This window comes from Centropristis striata, chromosome 17 (assembly GCF_030273125.1).
Source record: "Centropristis striata isolate RG_2023a ecotype Rhode Island chromosome 17, C.striata_1.0, whole genome shotgun sequence".
NCBI lineage: Eukaryota > Metazoa > Chordata > Actinopteri > Perciformes > Serranidae > Centropristis > Centropristis striata.
In genome coordinates this window covers 16428108-16450010 of record NC_081533.1, presented here as the reverse complement: position 1 = coordinate 16450010, position 21903 = coordinate 16428108, and the positions used below count along the sequence as shown (strand labels likewise).

At 39.0% G+C, this 21903-nt stretch overlaps 1 long non-coding RNA gene across 1 annotated transcript in view; it reads left to right on the top strand.

Moving 5' to 3' along the window:
• The first annotated feature begins 3110 nt into the window (after window positions 1–3110).
• The window catches only part of LOC131989973 (uncharacterized), a 165011-nt gene continuing 146218 nt past the window's right edge, over window positions 3111–21903 (top strand). The window contains exon 1 of the long non-coding RNA XR_009396014.1: window positions 3111–3590. This is a non-coding gene — a long non-coding RNA (uncharacterized LOC131989973). The remainder of the gene's footprint in view (window positions 3591–21903) is intronic.

The window sequence follows — 21903 nt, the reverse complement described above, 5'->3', positions numbered from 1 at the left end:
CACCAGACTCGATAAAAGTTTAAAGGCCCTTGCAGACACAAAATGATTTAAGATGCACTTGTTGCTGGGTTTATTACACTTATACTAGAGGTCTTTCTCATTTCCCAGTTTGAAGGAACATCCATGATGCCTTTCCTTGTCAAAAGAGGTGAGGAGAGAGGAGGTTACAGACATTTATCAAAATAAGACGTCCTTGCCACTGAGTCATCACATCCTCATTCTTTCCGTTCTCATGATCTTTTGTTGCTTTCTGTTCCATACTGTTCCGTACTGAATTAGGTAAAAGGGCTTTGGTCTGCTCTGCACCTGTTGTACGGAATAAGTTACAGAATGACTGGAAACTAGCAGAGTTAATATCATTGCAACAAGTTCTTCAACATAAACAACAGAAGAGGTCTTGTGTCAGTACCACAAATTACAGCACATAGGCACATATTGCGGCTCGCGTTTCACAGCACATATGTACATTATGCAGCGCAGGCCAGCTCGCGGTACAATAGCGCGTTCTAAAAATAGCACACACGTACGGCCTGCAGTTGTAAAAAAATGCTGCGGTTTCTGTGGATTTATGTTGTAAAACCACCGACCTTGGTTTAGGGCAAAAAAAATGTCTGTTATGGTTTTATATAAGACAGTTTAAACAGTAAATAAATGTACGTAAATGCCGGAAGTGAAGTAGTTATAAGAGTCACGTGACTACCGCAAGATTCACATAGCTTACGTGAAAAGAATGTAACTTAAGTTAAAAATGCACACAGCGGACTCTGAAATACGGGGACATAGCTTGTTTTTTGCTGCCTGTACATATGACCTATATCAACGTTTTTTACAGGAGAACAAGCTGATCACTGAAGAATTTTCAATCTAAACTGAGAATACTTGAGGACGACTCTATAAGATGTACGTGTTTTTCATAATCTGTTTGTAAATGTAATAATTTTTGCTTTGTAGTTTGTCCTTGGTTTGTGTTCTAACTGTATAATTTTGTAACTGTTTTGTATTTGCTGCTGCCTATCTTGTCTCCCTTAAAAAAGAGGTTCTTAATCTCAATGGGGTTTTCCTGGTTAAATAAAGGTTATAATAATAATACTTTTAAAGCAATGTCAGTTAAATATGATACACAGCTACATCATACTGACAATAAATTTCCTCCATTTCTAAATGCACAAAGCTGCAAAAATGTATAGCCACTGTAAGCTTGAAAGGGTATTTAACTTTTAAAATTCTCATTTTTATTACAACCTTTAGTCCCTCTGGCTTGGTTGTAATAGCATTTTAAACTTAATGTATAACTGTCACAAAAAATTGCATAATATAAAAACACCACAGGTGCCAAAAACACTGTGTAGCTTCGTTAGAGCTCCTTTAGATCAGCCTCCTCACTCTTCGAGAGGCAATTAGGAATTTAAATTACCTTTAACATGGAGCACTAAGATCAATTTCTGCCCATAAAAGTGATATATGAGCTTCACCTGAGATGTTCGGGGAAGTCACAGAGATCAGAGAAACATGGGTTTTTCAGATGCAAATCTGTGCTAAGATGCATGTGCTAACACTAGCCCGGATGGCAACAAGACTAATGGCAGCAGCTATTTAGGTGGAACATATAAAAAAAAAAGTGACTTTTCAACAATTCAGACACAAACAATGAGTTTTTTCTCCATTTTACCTTCTGGGCTTAGCTGGCTGCCTTGTTTGTTGTGGCCATGGGGAAATTAGCTACACTATAATCAAAGTTCAATTTGGTTGAGTGCCTTACCACCACACTGACATGTACACAAAGGGGATATGGCGCCATTGGCAGGCAATGGACACAGTGTATTTAAGACATACAGAATGTCAACCTAACAGTCCTTTATAGAGGTCTGATCAGGCTGCAGAATAAGTGAAAATGAGAGTGCCTGTTGTGTGCAGCCTGATCTCACAAAATTATGTGAAATGACCACAGCTTCTTAACATGTAATTTTGTTTAACAGCGGGGCGAATTAAAAATAGCACCTCATTATACATACATGGTTCGTGGTTGTAAAAAAGGCTGCAATTTCTGTGAATTTAGGCTACAAAACCAGTGACCTAGGTTTAGGGCAGGGATTGGCAACTGTTAATTTTTACATGTTTTTCTTACATTTTTCTTGTTAATACAAATATTTCTGTAAAATTTTGGAGTCTTTGATTTAATCCTGGTGGTATCGAAAATGGTGTCGAGTATCGAATATTTTCCTGAGTATTGGTATCGAGTTGAAAATTTTAGTATCGTGACAACCCTAGTAGAATTGATACAAATGATTGAAATAATAATTATAGGGCCAAAAAATCCCTTTTTTCAGTTGGGTTGGGGGTGAAATAACGGACCAAAGTTAGCGCAAAATGTTTCCCCTTCAGAGGCGGGTACAAGATAATTGAATAAAAATACATGCATGCCAGCTATATGCTATAATATGAAGTTTATGGTTACCTTTATCATTAGGTTGAGACATTGTGACGCATTATGTGAAAATGGTCCAAACACTAGTAGCAATGAATAAAGTGGGTGGACAACCATGTGCCATGGAGAGCCAGCAGACTCATTGCAGTCTAATTAGCACTTGTTTAATTGAGGGAAAGAGCTCGCCAGTAAATTTACTGCAGACAGGTCTCTCTCTCCATGGCACATTGTTATCCACCCCTGACATACATACAAAAATAAACCTTTTTCGTTTGTTGGCACATAAATCAACTTATTCTGTGCCTCTTGGTGAAACCACCAAAGCGACTGCTGCAACTCCTATCTGCAGGTGACACCATACTCTCACAGCATAAATAAATATATAACAAGAAGGATCCCAAATATTGCCTCTGGCTTCTGCGCAGCTTGTTTGAATTTCGACACAGCAGAGGGGCTTTAGAATTCAAAAATTTGCAAAAGCTTGTTTAAATTTCAGACCCTGTCGAGGCGTCACAATGCGTAACCAGGAGTCAACTCGTGGTCGGTGAAGCGAGTCGGAGCCTGCAGTCTCTCTCTCCCTCTCTCCCTCTCTCTCTCTCTCTCTCTCTCTCTCTCTCTCTCTCTCTCCCTCCCTCCCTCATTCTCTCAGCTCTGGTAAGGAGTCCTTCATTGCTGTTTCTCTCTCATCCCCTCCGCGCTCTGCTCTCCCGTGTTAAAACTTTCCTTAAAAAAAGGAGGTGGATCTTTTTAACATCCTAGACGGATCTCCCGACACCCGATTATTAAAAAAACAACCTACTATTGTTTCCCGTGGAACTTTAAGAAGGATCTATTGTCATTTTGCCTTCCGCTTTGGTGCAGGACGCGTCTCGGTGCGCACCGGACCGAAATGGACCGCAGAACGTGTCCGGCGCGTCCGCTCTGCTCCCCTGCATCTGTCTCCGAGACAATTTGAAAGAAACCAAGACACTCCACTGATCGTTTTCTCTTCTCCTCTTCCGAAACAGAAGCGGAGATTCATTCCTCTTTCCTCATCCCGAAGAGAGGACATGGACATACTGTAGCCAGCGCAGACAGAGCAGGAGGATGTAGCTATGAGAAGAGAAGAGAAGAGGGACATCACAAACTGCACGGACGCAAAAGGAACAATCGGATGGCATCACCGGTAAGTGAACCTCTCCATGAAATCTTACATTTACGCGTAATATGAGAATATTTGGCGCGTCTTTGACACGGAGTGGAGGTCAGAGCTGCTCTCTGAGTTAATGTGTGAAGAAATTTGAGGTTGAAAGTTGGTGACAGTGCAACTGGAGCAAATGCATGGAGCTTAAAACATTTGGATGATAGAAACTTTGAGGAAATCGACAATTTAGACTCATTTAGTAAAATGAGAGTTGCTTTAGGACGCGCTGAACGTGTAGTAACAGCACTGAGTGTGCAACATTATCGTGAAGAGAAATATCCACAATGTGCCCAATTGTGGAAACGTGACTGTTGTTAGATTTACAGGTGCAGGAAGCGGCTGAGGTGTTTTGGAGATTGCGGGGAATGCGTTTTTACGCATCGCATCCTCTCCTGCGCCATAAAAAACGACCCTGTTGAGTGATTGAGGCTGGTTTAGAGTTAAAAAATGTTACATTTGCTTATTTTCTGGAGTTCCAATATTGATTAAAATCTTGCACAGGTGTTGGAACGTTTGTATTGTGAGGGAAACCATCTGGAAGCAAGTAGGGGTTTCTTTCATAATTCACATAATGTTGCTTTGGCACGATTTTGAGGCTCAACACTCGACTAAAATGACTTGTTTGGAGGCTGTAGGTTTTGCAGAGGGTGTGTTCTGTATTGTGAACGCGTGTTGCTGGATTTAATTCAGAGAGGGTGTGGCTGGTCGCGTGTCCATCCCTGCTTTGCTCGGTTGAAGGTTTTCTGCGCTTCGTCCACGCTTCAGCTGCACATACCTGCACCAAACTGGGAATTAAATAATCTGCTGTGTGTGTGTGTGTGTGTGTGTGTGTGTGTGTGTGTGTGTGAGGGAGGGAGGGAGAGAGAGTGCGTGCGTGTTTATTCAATGAACGCCCTGCTAATCCACCTGTCTCCAGGGAGGATTAGAGCGCTTGGGACATTTTAGGACCCCATTTTTTTCTCTCCTCCTTTCTCCTCCGCCTTTCAACAACATAATCTGCGAGACAAAACGCTGATTCCTTCAGTTACACCCCAGAGATGGAGCCACAAGTGCCTTTCCGTGCAACATTTGGTTGAGGCGTTTTATCCAAAGCGCCTGGCTCTGCTGTCTTGAGTGCAAATAATTTTAGAAGCCAATGCTGCACTGTAAAAAAAACACAAAACAAAAAAATGGTAAAAACACTCTCTACTTAAATAAGAGTGAATAATCTTAAATTATTTTACGGTTATATATGAAAAAATACTGATCATATGCAGTGAATATATGTTTAAAATATATAAATATATATGTAGAATTGCTTTTTAAACTTTAATATCATTTTAATATAATATCTTTACTTTTTTAAATAACAAAAATAGAAAAAAAATCCCTAATTTTACATTCAGCAATATGATGTGTATTTTTATTTATTTATATATTTATATATTTATTTATTTTAATTAAGAGTTGATAGCAATTAAACAGCATTAAACAATTGAATATTTCTGAAAAAAAATCTTTTTTTTTATGACCCATTGTATTCATTTACAGATTTTAACTTCATTTTTATGGTTAATATAATTCATAAAAATAATAAATAAATTTACTCTTCATGGCATTTGCAAAATCAAGAAAACCCCTGTAAATGATTGCAGTAAATTTCTAGAAAATAACTTTTTTTTTTTTTTTTACAGTGTGGTTGGCTCCATTGATGTCAAACTCCCAGCTTGCAGACATTGTGGCAGAACAATTTGCATGTTACACACAACAAATCTGAAACTGTTTAACACAACTCAAGGCAGATTTTTGGATACCTTAACATTGAAACTCATCTGTATTCAGGTTGCTAAACAAGTTCCAAAACCTAATTTGAATGCATGATAAGACTGTCATTTATCACAGTCTGGATGCTCTTACTCTCTCTCTCTCTCTTTCTCTTTGTCTCTCGGCTCAATTTGATCCATCTCCCTCTCTCTGTCTCGCCTCACATAAAATTGAACATGCTTTATTGGCATGAAAATGAAAAAGAAAAATCGGAGCGGCATCGGGATGGAAATAGACACAGTCTTTCTCTCCAGCTCTGCATTGCCATCTTTCCTCTTTATTGCTTCATGTTGTTGGTTCAGCATGGATGTCATACAGTTTGGGGTGGGGGGTTTGATTCCCACTTGGCATCAAAGGGTTATTCTCCTCAAATCCACATCCATATTTCTATTTTTTGCTAAGAAACGTGCCGTGATGCACGTTGAAACCATTTCCCTGCATGTATTTCCTGTTCAGACAGAGGTACGTTTCCAACCATTCACTGAAAGTTAATTGACAATCATAGATATCTGCACAATTTCTCTCATTCATCTTTCCATTTTAATCCCTCCAACCTCATTTTTTTTCATTCTGCCAGGACTGCCGTGTGGAAAGACAGATGCCCACCAAATGGATAATGCTTTAAAACTGCTGGTTGATTTATAATGGCTGTTTGTTTTTCAAACAAATGGAAAGGTCCTTTCGCCAGAGGGATGTTAGATGAGACTTTAAACACACGCCAACCACAGACAGACAGACAGGGAGACCGCCACAGAGACGCAGATGGTCATACTTGTATACATACACATGCTTTTCTGTCTCACACAGAGGTAAATTACTCCATTACGCCTCAGGAAGCCCCTTTGAAAATGCCACATCTATCCATCCCACCCCTCATTTGATTTACAGAATACATCTCTGTGGATCAGCAGGCTTGAGGCTTGACATATCGCCGCTAACTCTTCTTTCTCCTATAAAAAAACCCATATGAAAGACTTACTTGGAATGGATGCACAGGGGAAAACAATAACTGGAAAGGATGAGATCAGAGTGCTGGAATCCAGGAGGAAAGTAGATTTCGAGGGGGAGCCCAATGATTCAGGGAATGGAATGAAATGTGATTGTGTTGTGGGCTCTGTGTGGGGTGTGTGTATGCATTGCTGCATACATGGACTACACCAGTGAGCATTGTTTGTGTGTTTGTTTGTAGAAATCTGCTCTGTGTATTTGTCTGCAGTCACGCGTGTGTGTGCATTCTTGTGCCTGTATCTTTATGGGGACCACCCTGACATTGAGACCTTGTGAGGACCCTTCTCTGGTCCTGGGTTCTATAACCCTCTCAACTCCAAGCTGTTTTAGGGCTTCATAAGTCCTGTACCTCCATGGAAGAAACACAATCACGGGTCATTGGAGTACACCAGTGAGCATTGTTTGTTTGTAGAAATCTGCTCTGTGTATTTGTCTGCAGTCAAGCGTGTGTGCATTCTTGTGCTTGTATCTTTATGGGGACCACCCTGACTTTGAGACCTTGTGAGGACCCTTCTTCTTAATAAAGTAATTTTGATTTGATTTGATTTCTCTGGTCCTTGGTTCTGTAACCCTCTGAACTCCAAGCTGTTTCAGGGCTTCATAAGTCCTGTACCTCCATGGAAACAACACAATCACGGGTCATTGGAGTGAGCATTGTTTGTGTGTTTGTTTGTAGAAATCTGCTCTGTGTATTTGTCTCCAGTCACGTGTGTGTGTGTGTGTGTGTGTGTGTGTGTGTGTGTGTGTGTGTGTGTGTGCATTCTTGTGCTTGTATCTTTATGGGGACCACCCTGACTTTGGGACCTTGTGAGGACCATTCTCTGGTCCTGGTTCTGTAACCCTCTGAACTCCAAGCAGTTTTAGGGCTGCATAAGTCCTGTACCTCCATGGAAACAACACAATCACGGGTCATTGTAGAGATAACTGTTTTATAAAATAGTCTAATGCTAGCTAAGTATGCTTCATTCACGTTGAGGTCCTTCGTCTATTTGTGCCATTTTTTTGGATAACAATATAAGATTTGACAATAGCCATGTTTCCATAAACAAATTTCAATGCGCATTTTCATTTCGAGATTCGCATGAGAAAAGCTTGATGGAAACTTTTGAAAAATTGCAAATAAGTCCTGACTTAGCTGAAATTTAACTCGCGTGACTGATCAGCTGTCTATAAGTTGCCCAATTGAATCCAATTCCCGAACACATATTTTCTCTCATGGATGGCCAAAGTTGTCGGATTAGCAACCTCTTTTTTATTATTTTTTCTCTCTTGCTCAATCTCTTCTTCTTCTTCTGTTTACTGACGGATTATTCTACAGCAGTACATTACACTGCCATCTTCTGACCAAATATGTTGCTTTGATGATCCGCTCTAAACCAGTTGATGGAAACGTCCATAATTCGCATTTTCTTTAATGTGACATTTCAAAATTTCGCTTCTGAATTTGCTTCGACTTTAATGTAAATACAGCTAGTGAAGAAGTGTTTATTTTTCTCATGTTCTTAGCCAGATTTGTGTTAAAAATGAATTAAAAGCATATTGAAATCTGCAACGCCCAATCACTGTACCAAGTAAGTACTGAAAATCATTACCTTTCAAACTGTGATATGAACTGAACCATGAATTTTGTTAACTGGTCCACCCCTAATCGTCCTATGGTAGCATTGGTGACACAGGACTTGTTCAAGGACTGTCTGAAATGTGAAAACAAACAAAACAAAACATTCCGGTGAGTTGAGGGAGCTGGTGAAGGCTCTACGGTAAGGTTATGGTTTCAGGCACAGACAGTTATTTGGAAAACTTCAATGTGCTTGTCCGATCATTGACCAGTGTCTGAACCCCCGAGCTGTATACCTTTCCAACACTGTGATTGAGTCTGAGGCTTGGTCTCACTATTTTTTTGGAAGTTTCCGACTCCCCATCACACAGCTCTTGGCCGGGTGTAAATCGACCCTCTCTCTCAAGAACACTTCGTTCAATCTCTACACAGTTAGTTTGAGTGCAACACCATTTGGGACGGCAGTAAAACGTTTCAGGTGTGCTTTGGGAAACACTTGTACAAACTAGTTTGATGTTAGCATACCCTGGCAGTCAGACTTCTGGCTGGCTGTCAAATGACTCTTTTAGACAGAATTAGCATACTTTTAAGGTATTTTCCCATATATTGTTATGAAAAGACTGATGATAAGCAATTTAATAAGCAACATCATCTGCATATCGTCACACTGTTAAAATAATTGCCTAAGTACTTTTTTGTCAAAATTGTTTTTTTTTTGCCTAAATCATCTCCTCATGACGCCAGCCACCTATAGTAAAATATCCTACAACCTCAGTTGATCAGATCATGTGATTTTACTCCTTTAAGATAATGGCCTATGTCAAGTGTGTGACTTAAGCGGCTAGCTTTCGTTTCCACATCTCCTGAGATATTTTTCGGTTTCCAGCCACTGATTTGCACTTGGGTCCTCGATGCATTCTGACCAAATCATATAAATAAATGCTCATTATGATCTATTATTAATGTTGGTAAGGTAATTTAGAGCTAGTAGGCTGTTTTAATCTTCATTTTGAGGCTTAAAATAAGGTTTGCGGCTCCGTTTCAACAGTTTTTCTGACCTGGGAATGTCACTGTTAAATGTTTTTTTGGGTTAAAATGCTAGTTAATTGTTGCTCTGGATACAAATTTTAAGGAACAAAAATCCCAGCTAGTACGTTGAGTCAGTCTGAGAACAAGAAAGACTTCCTGATGAGGATCACCTGATTTTCTCCACATATCTCCATGTCTGTCTGAATAAATCTTGCTATCTTGAATCTTGATTGCATGAAAGCACTCTTGCATTATCAGATTTGTTTCCCAGCAGTCATGTGTCTTCTTATGTACAGAAGCACAAACTCTGGTGTGTGTTTATGTGTGTGTGTGTGTTCAGCCATGATCGCGGCGCTTGATTCAGTCATTCAGCTGAAGAGGATTTCATTTGGCTGAATTGCCTCAGTCTCTCCTGGCCCAAGACCCACAAGATTAAAGTGACAATCAGTCATGTGAAACAACAACAACAACCTGCCACCGCCACCAATGCCGCCCCCTCTCTGTAGACCTGTGACCCGTCCGGGAAGGGGGGGGGCACTCATTGATCGCAGATCGGAGATTTAACCTCCAGTGTTGGGTTGGCGGTAGACAGACCTCATCAACTGCAAATCAATCGCTCTATCTGCTGCTGCTGTGTTGCTTTCCCCGCTCCGAATGGAAACAGAGATAAATATAGAGGCTTCTCAAGTCTGATTACATCTTTCTCGTAATGGTGAGGGGATGGTTTTGTGTTTGTAAATTGGGATTTTCCAGCTGCGACTGCCTCCAAAAGACTGACTGGAATCCTAAATGAGCAAGTGGCGTCCATTTTTACCGCCATCAGGATGAATCTAAGTCGCTTTAACTCTCCCTCCAGCATTTAAAAAGTTATTTTGTAAAAGAAAACTGCTCACAAAATTGTCTGTCTACTTGTTCCTTTGTGTGTGCTCTTTTTGATTTACAAAAGAAGAGGAGCCATTGCCTGAAGTATAAAAAAAAACTTGGGAGCTGCTGTGAGCGCAGTACTTAAGAGAGTTTTGTTTCAAAATGAGATATCAAGCTCTTGAAAAATGACACCTAAATGTTGGCTTTTAATTAAATCCAAAAGTTAAACTGTCTGGGTGCTTTTAACTGCGGGAAGAACTAGTATTTTATGAGATGTAGTCATTTGTGCTCTTTAAATATTGATCAGTGAACATGAGGCAATGATGATCTTCTCATTCTTTTAGGAAATGGAAACTGCCTGTAGTGCTTTGTAATGAAACCTATTACTTGTCAAGTGTGTGAACACTTACAAAACAGGGAATCAGGAGTCCTTAAATGGTTTTCCTGCTGTATGAAGCCATTAAACTTCAGGTTGGAGTTAGATTTATAGGATCCAGAGGGAGATTTAGGACTGGGATTGGCTTTGTCTACTTTAGTGGTTCAGGATGATTGAAATAAATGGATAGAAGGTGGAATTATGAAAGGATAGAGTAATAATTAAGGATTTAAAGAGCTGAACATCTGATAGTGGGGATGTTTTATCAGCCCTTTCACATTTAGGATGTGGTTTAAGTGGTGTAGCAGTGAGATTAAAGCCTTCCAGGACCTCCCTATGGAGGGACAGCAAACAAAACATTCAGTACTGAGATCAAATTATCCCACACAATTCCAGAGAGCACACAACCATCTGTTATGACTGCAAAGACATTAACATCCATTTGTATATTCAAAAAGCCTTTAATAAAGGCTCAGTCATGCTAGATATGTAACCAGATGAACTTGTTTCGGGACAGGAGGAAGCATGTTTATTCCCTGCATAGGCTTTTGGAGGGATTTTCTAAAGAATGCATTAATGTATTCACTTTCTCTGTATCATTGATTTGCTTGTTTGTCGTAAAGCCAACTTGACACTTATTTTCCCTGCAGCGAATATCTTTTTTTGTGATCCTTCCCAACTTGTTTTTCTGAAATATAAATACATTTTTCATTGCTATAACACATCTGGGCAATTGCATCCTTGTTTTCTATTAGTGTTGGGAAGTTCGAGTCTTATTACTGACTCGGATCACTGACGCTCGGACGGTAAATTGAACTAAGTCATTTCGTTCATTTTAACTAGTGTGGCGCCCACAGCCCTGCCACAAAACATACAAACCTGACAATCTTTTTTTAACAGTGAATTAACCAACAGACACACAAACAATAATAATAATCATTTTATAAATATATATTATATATATATATATATAATTAAATATAAATATATATATATATATATATATATATATATATATATATATACTGGTCCCTAGAGCTATTGCTGTATGGGACCAGTGCTCGGTGCGATTGCCCCGTGGCCCTAACTAGCATGTTGCAAAGCTAGAAGTGGCAAATTTACTTTATTTTGCAAATGAATGGTATTTCTGCAGCCTTTTGTAGAAAAACAGAGAAAACACACTTGATAACAAAGCAGAGAAGAGAAAAGTATGAACCCATGACTAACATCTACTCTTTGCCTTGACTCTTTCTTTTTTCCAAAGTCACCCTGTTTTTGCGTCAGCACAGTGCTCCTCAATGACTCTGAATGGTAACAAGCTTAATACTCGTAAATGCTCCAAATAAAAGTCTCTCTAAAAACTGCAGAGACCTCAGACTACATGAAAGCTAAGCCGGGTATCTACAGTACATACAGTGTTACTTTATCGTTTTATCACAGAGACCTTGAATGGCTTTATACACTTTAAATCACTTGAGATCTGAAAAGGTTTATCTGAGTGAGAGAACAGTAAATATGTGGCGGCTTGATTAGAGAAGTTGAAAGAGGGGAATAAAGACAAAGAAAAAGGAGAGTGAGAGGAAACGGAACAATGAGGAAACAGAATGGCAAAATGGGGAAAAAATCAATTTAATTATGAGAACACAGAAAAATTAACCCTCTGGAGTCCACGAAAGCACCGGACACAACGTAAAAACAAAGCAGCATGGAGCCCACCTCGACCAAGTGTAACATATTACTGAAGTTTTTGCAGAGATTTCATTGAATTTTGCAGTATGGATTCAGCATAGATTAGATTTTACTTTATCAATTCCACAGCAGGGAAATTTCTTTGTTGCAGCCGACCACAAAAATTTCACACAAAATTATTCCCTTTAAGATAAAGATAAAAAATAAACAATCTAAGAAAAAGACAGTTAACAATATACAATATACTATATACAACTTAGTGCAAATTGTGTTAATGTTAATGTTTATTGTGTGGTTTTTGTGTTTTATTTTTTTTTTGGGGGGGGGGGGGGGGGGGGGGGGTTGTGTTCAAAATGTTGATCCAGTAAGTCAAAATGACAAAATTATAATCAGGTGAGGTTGTGCTGAAAAAAATGATAGCTTGGAATGATAAACATTTTTTTAAGTCGTTTGTACAGGCAGAATGAAAAAGACTCAAAACCCATCAAAATAGCCCCAAACTCCAAAGGGTTAAAAGAGAACGAGTGCTTTGTGTGACTGTGTGTTGACCTTTATTTAGTTGATGATGTAAAGCTTAATAAGACTCTCAGTCTGGCAATTAAAATCACAAGGTCAACAGGGACAGCTATAATCCACTATAATCCAAATTTCCAATCCCCATGTATAGATTTAAATACCCCAGTGTTTTTTCTCAGCCCCTATTCATTGGTTAATATTCAACCCAGTAGGTTTAAACAGCCAATGGGGAACAACCAGAGAGAGTTACTATGCTGGTGTTACCAACTGCTGCATTAAAACCCACTGGAGGCTTCCATACATTAGACACGTAATCCACATCATCGAGTTTAAGGATTAAGCTACCCATTATGTAATGGGTTTTAATCACTCTATACATGTGGAGCATGTTTTGTGAAAACACAATTACGTGCTGCTTTTGGACCAAACTGTGCTGTGACAGCATTTTTCAAAGTTATGGGGGGAAAAAATTGGAAACCTTTCAGGAAGTTTGCTCACGGTCTGTTTCTTGATCATCCAAGCGCTGGGTTTTACTTGGATGGTGATAGATCTATGCAACACATTTTCCTATTAAATTTAAGTCCAAGTTAATAATGGAGCTGGCCAATACAAGCTATGGAACAATCAGATGAGTTATTATCTAAGAGGAAAAACAGCATTTGGACATATGCAGTGACATGTGTTCCTGGAGTGGTCACAGAAAAGAAAATGAGTCACAGACAGAAGAAATCTAAAGCTTCACATTCACACTAGTATTTTATTATTATCTAAATATGATAGGGGTCATATGAACAGCATATTCTGTGTGGAATGTCATCTTTTCTGACAAAGAAATGTTAGATATGCTGATATTGTTTGGGTTTTAGGCCATTCTTTACAACACGTGGGGAATCTGCATCAAAATTTGTGTTTTACTGCAGTTGGTGACAAATACTCACTGTAAATCTGTTTACACTGTAAATTTGTTTACACAGACTAGAGAGGAGAGGACAGGAGAGGCTGCAAGTAGAGGTTGTAAAAAAAAAATGTGAATAGCGTATGGAGACCCAATTTGTTGTTCTTGTGGACACAAGATTTATGGCATGATAACTGTGTTATTTTGCACAAAAGACATTTTTGCGTTGTTCCCACTTCTAGCCATGATTGTGCTGATTCCATAGAGCTTCAGGTCTTATATCGGGTGGATTCGGGTAATGTGGGACACTTAAGTTTTAGCTGGTTTATTTCCTGCTTAAAGTAAATATAGTCATCAAAACCTTTACTATTGGTCTACCATGGGTGTCATGTGACTGAAATTACATACAATATTTTTAAATTTAGAAAAATATAACAAAGTCAAAATTGCAAAAAGTGTCCCACATTACCCGAATTCACCCAATTGCAGTAATTACAAGGCCACGGTGAGTAAATATAAAAAGAGCAAAAAAAAAAAAAACCTGAAACAGCTTGGGGTTTGTTGAATTAAAGCGCATTACTTTCCATATGGCATTCATAAGAAGCGTTCTTGAGGACAGCCTGTCATCTAAAACCCACACATGATTATCTTAAGCAATCATTAGTGACGCTCTAAACCCCCCACATACTCCAACACTTGAGTTTAAGCTATTTATAGCTGAAGCTGTTAACAAAACACACTCACACCCGGTCACGAGTGGCCATTATGTCATCAGATTTATTGACATCCTTGACTTTTACCTATAAGGTGAGCAAGACGCATGCATTTAGTGCTCTCAGCCCTCCCCCACCACCTCTCCACTGCTTCTCATGTCTATCTTCCTCTCTCACCTGTCCCTCTTTATTCCACACACTCTTTCCCCTCCTGCTCTGTTCTGTCTTCTTCACTCTCTCTCCACCACTACATCTGTCTGCAGTGACAGTCCCACAGTGGAGGAGAGTGAAAGGAGATCAAACAGGGAAGAAATTGTAAAATAACTGCTGTCAGGGAGGTGCATATGAATGAGGAGGAGATAGTGGTGGCCACAGAGAACAGCGAGGGAAATCTACAAGGAGCCATATGGGATGTAATTCACACTTTACCTCGCACTTACATATTATTTCAAAGGACGCTCCAGGGAGTTGTAATAGCACAATGTGATGCCAGAGTATCACCTCAGATTTCATATTGGGAAACATCTTGGCAAGGACTTCCTGTCATTCTTTTTTCTTTTTTTTTCTTTTTTACAGTGCAACTATAAAGACAACTGATGTAAGAATACTTGCTTCATGTGTTCACAATATTATAAGCAATTCTACGAACAGCAACACAATAAACAAAACTAGAAAATTTCCTCTGGGGAAATTCTGAAAGGGCCACGGGGGCTACTGCCGGTGTGTGTACACTATGATGAGATTCTTCAGAGATTTCAAACAATTAATACTAGTAATGTTATGATACTATATAATATACAAGAAGCACACCTACAACAAGCATTCCTTTTCAAGTATTTATTTATACAGCAACCTATGCCCTTTAACCTCAAAATGTGTGTGTGTGTGTGTGTGTGTGTGTGTGTGTGTGTGTGTGTGTGTGTGTGGAACATGTGTATCTGGAGGAGTGTGCACGCTTACGTGCGCATTTGTGTGTGTGTGTCTGTGTGTGTGTAACGAAAATCGCATAAAGTTACCTGTGTGTGTGTGTGTGTGTGTGCGTGTGTTTGAAGCATGTGTATCTGGAGGAGTGTGCGCGGAAAATTCGTATTCCGTAGAGAAAAGTAATAGCACACCGATCCCGATCAAACCGCACGTTTTGACATATAATTTCTAGTAGCAGGACGAAATTGTGCCCGGAAGAGGAAGAAGAAAAAATCCACAGTATAACAATAGTGCTCGGTGCGATTGCCCTGTGACCCTAACTAAAAAAGAGTATATTGGTAAATGGACCTGCACTTATATAGCGTTTTTCTAGTCGATTTGCGACCACTCAAATCGCTTTACACTACAGACTACGCTCATTCACCCACACATTCATACTGGTGGCAGAAGTTACCCTAAATGGTGCCACCTGCCACCAGCGGGAATTCACTCTTGCACCGATGAACGCAGCATCGGGAGCAATTTGGCGTTCAGTATCTTGCTCAAGGATACTTTACTTCCACATGTAGGCTGCCATGATCAGGGATCTGATCAGTAATAACCGCTTTACCAACTGAGCCTCAGCCGCCCCCAATATTGAAGCACCCAGTTGAAAACCAGACATAGAACAAGTCCGCCAGAGCAGATCTGTACATTTTTACATGCTGTGGTCCCATTTTTTTTTTGTTGAGCATTTTCATGTGCTATACATCAATACAACCCTTACATCCCAAATTTTAATAATGTGTTTTGACTTAAGTTAATACTAATGAAATAAATTGCAAAAAAATGCCAAAAAAACCCAAAATAACTAATAATAAAATCTTGTTTTTACTCATATTTTTCTAAATACAGAAATGTCATAGCTGTATCTTTCAAAAGCGTAAATGAAAAAAATGTTGACACGTCACATTGTGCTCGTAACTACGTCACTTCCGGAAATTTACGTACATTTATTTACCAACCCTTAAACTTTCTTTTATAACGCTGTACTTGGATATGTTTTTCCCTAAACATAGATTGGTGGTTTTGTAGCCTAAATTCAATGAAACTGCAAACATACGTGTATGTATAATGACATTTGCGATATTTTTAGAACCTTCTGTACCACAAACCACAAATCGCTCATATGGGTCGTTATGGTTAATACTGACAAATTATCTCAGGTTGGAGATCTTGTTGTAAAAAGAGCAAAAAAAATAAGCCATGAAACGACTCAGGATTCAGATGGTCGAACATCCTTTTCAAACACTTACAATTAATACTGAGCATAACTTTCATGCAGTAGGATATATTACAGGATTGTTAAAGTCCAGATAGTCCAGATTCAGTTAATTATCCTTAATTATCCTTGACTTAACTCATTATCTATTTCATTGAGGCTGCTTGTGAAACAGAATAAATGTTTAGTCAGCAATTATAACACTAATTAACATTTAACATTTTAAAATGAGTTAAAAAAGAATAGTAGTCGAACAATCCAATCTTTTTTTACTTCTGGTGTTCTACTGTGCATGATTTGTAAAATAACATTTAACTCTTTTCCGTCTCTTTTACTCTTTTAATATCCATTTTGCTTTGAGGGCATTTAATCTATTCCTCACATGGATGTTACATTTTTCATTGAGCTGCATTCACTGTTGCATTATGCCTGAAGATGTAAAAGGATAAAAATGCAGAGCTCGGGCTTAGACTGGAATTTAAATGAGCTGATCTTGTTTGCTTAGTCATTCCAGATAATTGAGTTATTCCACCGCTGAGGTTTGCGAGAGATGTGATAATGTAAATTCAGTACATTAACAAGTTCAACACCAACTGAGAATACGAAGGTATTTAAAGTCTTTTCAAGTCCCTTTAACATGGAGAATCACATGATCTCACAGTCCATATCTTGCAGTTAGAAAAAAACTCCATGACATCAGTCAGAAAAGATTCTTCACTGTTGTTTTTTGCTCCTATTCCAAAGAACACAATATTCCTAATTCAGATTTTAGCCGATCGAATGGGCCGAATCAGCCGTTATCACCTGCTCCATCCTCTAGTACACTGGTTCTCAAATGGGGGTACGTGAGATTTTAAAATACACATTTAAAAAGTAGCATCCAGGCAAAAATCCTCGGATACTTCGTTTTGTAGTATTTGACGTTTTTTCCAGCTATTTTCGCTCTCTTGGCCAATTTGGGACTTTTCCTGAACTTTGAAACCATCACCAAAAAGACACAAAATGACCAAAAAAAGACACAAAAGGACCAAAAAAAGACACAAAATGACCACAAAATGACCACAAAAAAAGACACAAAATGACACAAAAAAAGACACAAAATGACAAAAAAAAAGACACAAAATGACAAAAAAAAGACACAAAATTACAAAAAAAGACACAACATGAGAATACATGTGGGAGTGTCGCAATGCAACTTTATTGAAGGTTTGAACAAATAAACTCAACTTCTCATGAAAGCCACAGCTATAAGCTCTCAAATACTTTTTGAATTTCGTTTCTATCTGCTACAGAGGCTGAAAAATCTATTATTTAGTAGTTGTTGACACTGTTGAATTTCCAGAAAAACTTCAGGTTTTAGGGGGTTATTTTAAATCGCCCAGAGCTTTTACAGGCACTTTTACAGGCGTTTTAGGCCTAAATGGGTTAATGCCATTTCTTAGAAAGAAATCCCACAACATGCAGCACTTACTGTTGTCAAAGCAGTTTTTATGTGAGTTTGATGTGAGAACAGGCTCTGCACAGTGTATCAAAATGAGCCGGATCCCATTCTCTGCCGTGCTGTAAAAGACCTGTGGTGCAGAAAGCCACATGACAGCCAGGCTGTATAACAGCCAGGCGCCTCATGTTTATCTATACAGTACGGTGATCACGACAGCAGCGCCTGCAACCAGCCACTGCATTCACATTCCCCTCAGACTTTCACTAATCTCTAATGCTCCAGAGTTCAGCAGACGCTCCTCGTGCGTTTTACATCACACGTGTGTGTAATATGTTTGTGTCTGCACCCACATGAAAGAAAATTGCAAGATTGTCATTTAACAAGGCAGCCATGGCAGAAGCTTTCATGCACCTGTGCACATGCAAACAAACACACATAACTGTTCCTGCAGCTGCAGACACACACATACACACACACACACACACACACACACACACACACACACACACACACACACACGCACACACACACATTCTGACACATGACACATTCCCCCATATGTCCCAAGGGTTCCTGGGGAGTTTTCATCACAAGAAAGGATTTGCCTCACATCTGTCACTTTGTGTGTGTGTGTGTGTGTGTGTGTGTGTGTGTGTGTGTGTGTGTGTGTGTTCTTGTACTTCCAAAGTGAGGACCAGGACACGTTTTTAACCAACAGAGTGAGGACATTTTTGCAAAGTGAGGACATTTCAGCCGGTCTTCACTTCTTTAAAGGATTTTTTTTTAGATTTCAGACTTTGTTTTAAGGGTTAAAGGTTACATGATAATGATAATTAACTGAAACTGTATTGTGTGGTTACAAAACTAACTAAAATTATAGTGAAAATGTCCTTCGTTTTCGTCTTTGTCAACTTTTTTCATACATAATGAAGATGGACAAGACAAAGGAAATAAAGGCAAAATTTACTGTGACCTCTTTTAATCTCCCACCAAACAAATACCCCGTTACAAAAAATTAAAACTAAACTAAAACTAAATCATTTGAAAAAAAAAAAACTGAACTAAAACTAGCAAACTCACTCTAAAAATTAATTAAAACTAACTGAATTTGAAAACAAAAACTCACAACAAAATTAAAACTAAAACTAATGAAAAATTCTAAACTATTACAACCTTGCAAGGGAATCCACTATTCCAATGAGGGTCCTCACAAAGATAGAAGTACAAGAATGTGTGTGTGTGTGTGTGTGTGTGTGTGTGTGTGTGTAGCTAAGCAGCGTTGAGACTTCCTACAATTCCCTGATGTCATTTGTCATGTGTTGGAGGAGCTTGAAATATGGATAAGTGAGCGCACACGTACAGACACAGACTGCAGGAATTCAATGCAATAAAGGAAAAAAAAAAATATATATATATATAGAGATTATTATATAGATTATATATTAAATTATTCCTCTTCTATGTTCCCTGCGTCTCTTTCTGATTACAGCCTGTTTTGATGCGATTAACATGAAAGCGACCAAGCGTTTGTGTTTGCTAACCTGTGAGCTCAGGGAAATCATAGAACAGTATTTTTTTTCTCTGTGAGCACAGAATAAATCCCTCCAGCCTCCACAGCCCCCTGCCAACAATTCATCTTTCTTCCTCTCCTTCAGTTTTCCCAGAAGTCTTCGCTCTGCCCTCCTGCGATCCTTTGACCATCCTGCCCTTTTCTTCCATTTTCCATCCTTCCATTGCATCTCATTGTATTCCTCTTCTCATCCATTCCCCTGCTGTCTTTCACTCCATCGCTCTGCTCCTCCATTCATCTCTTCTTCTCCCTGCATCCCATTTCTTATGTTCCTCCCATTGTTTCTTATCCATGCATAGTCTACCTTTTCTCCTACTTTCTTCCCTCCCCTTATTTCCTTCCCTTGGCTGTGGTCGTCAGTCTTACTGAGTGAAACCCAGAAGTATCTAAGTGGCAGTCATGATAAAAAATGGTCAAATTCTCTAAACAAGCCCAAAAGTATGTTCTGTCATTCTCCTTAAACTCTTGTCCGCACTCGGGCAGAGCCAAGCTGACATTGGCTGAGAGGCGGGGTACACCCTGGACAAGTTGGCAGACTATTACAGGGCTGACCAACAAGTTCTCCAACATAAACGACAGAAGAAGTCGTGTGTCAGTACCACAAATTACAGCACGTATAGGTACGTATTTCGGCTTGCATTAAACAGCACATATATACGTATTGCAGCTCGCGGTACAGCTCACATGTACGGTCCGCGGTTGTAAAAAAGGCAGCAGTTTCTGTGGATTTATGTTGTAAAACCACTGACCTAGGTTTAGGGCAAAAATGTGTTATAAAAGACGGTTTAAACAGTAAATAAATGCCAGAAGTGAAGTAGTTACAAGGGTCACCAGCTACCGCAAGTTACTTAAAAAAACGTAAGTTACATTCAGATAACTTAAGTAAACAACGTAACTTAAGTAAACAATGTAACTTCAGTAAACAATGTAACTTCAGTTGAAATTGGTTTATTTTTGTTTTCACAAGTCACACGAACCCGCTCTCCTGGGTGAAAGTCGGCTGTTTGTTTCACCCCAACCAGTCTTGCCAACTTAGCAACTTTGTCACTAGATTTAGCGACTTTTCAGATGCCCCTAGCGACTATTTTTCAAAAATGTGGCGATGGACAAATCTAGTGACTTTTTCTGGTGTTACTAGAGACTTTCTGAGACTCGATCTTAGTCCTCTTAGCGAGCCATGGGGGCCGGCGGCACACGCACCTCCGTACAGATTTAGAAGCCATTGCTCCACAAAAAGCCATTTTTAAACATATTGCTCTCTTTTTTTCATCCTTCTTCTCATTAATAAAGTTAAACGCTTTATTGTCATTGAACAAAAAAATACAATTTGTTACCATCTGCTCATAACTTCCCCAGCTTCCATTGTAAACATTGACTTCAGCAGCCTCCATGTTTACATCTGTACATAGTGTGTTGCATGTCTTTCTCATTGTTCTTCTGTGCATGCGGGTAAGTCCAGGCCAGATATAAAAATGTATGTGAACAGCCCAAAAAAAAAATCTTCAAAAATTTAGCATTGAGACCTGCAGTGTGAACGTAGCCATGGAGACAGACAACCATTCACGCTCTCATTCACTCCTACGGGCAATTTGGAGTCACCAATTACACCTAAGCTGCATGTCTTTGGACTGTGGGAGGAAGCTGGAGAGAACCCACAGGGAGAACATGCAAACTCCACCATGTGTGCACGTGAGAATGTGCAAATCCATCTCCCCAGGCCCCAAGTCCTGCGTTTGAGTTGCACACCCAGCGGTTCGGCCAATCAGCATCCACTGAGGAGCTTCTGGTAGCTACACACGCAGAGAGGTGACTGCTTGTTCAGTGTTGATGTTGCAACAGCATCAGTTGTGTTTCCTTATTAAAAGAAGAGCAGAGCAGCTCTGAAGGCTTCCAGCACAGACGGTGTGTGACGGTGATGGACAGATGGTTCATCCAATCACCTGCCAGGTACTTTTTGAAAAGCGTCTGCTCTTTTCCTATATGACAGCTTCTCAGATGGTTCTGTGTAACAAACCATCTGGCAGCATCAGGTTGTGTAGGCTGGAAATGGACATTTTAAATTTTTTTGCATTAAGATCAAAGTTGAAAATGTTAAGAATATAATAACTAGTTTCAGGCAAAAAAAGAGAACAATTTCAATTTTCAAAGTCAATATATTGAGAAAAAAAATGAAATTTTAAGATTAGTTTATTCTTAAAAATCATATTTTTTTTTTAAAAAATCTCCCATTGAATCATATTGAGTCTTCGCCCATTGTATGAAATTTGCTATATAAATAATCTTGACTTCCAATTGCCTACAAAAGGCTGTCAATCCCCATAGACCTCTATGTTAAAAAACCCACCTTACAGCAGATATAAACATGTTACAGCCTGGTAAAAGTAACTGTTTTGGTCCTGTTCATGAATTTTTATACTATACTATTTATTTCTATTTTCAAAGTCAAAATTTTGAGAAAAAAAATGAAATTTTAAGATTAGTTTATTTTTAAAAGTAATTTTTAAAAGAGTCTTCACCCATTGTATGAAATTTGCTGTATAAATAATCTTGACTTCCAATTGACTCCAAAAGGCCGTCAATCCCCATAGACCCCCGTGTTAAAAAACCCACCTTACAGAAGATATAAACACTTTCTAATGTTAATTTTT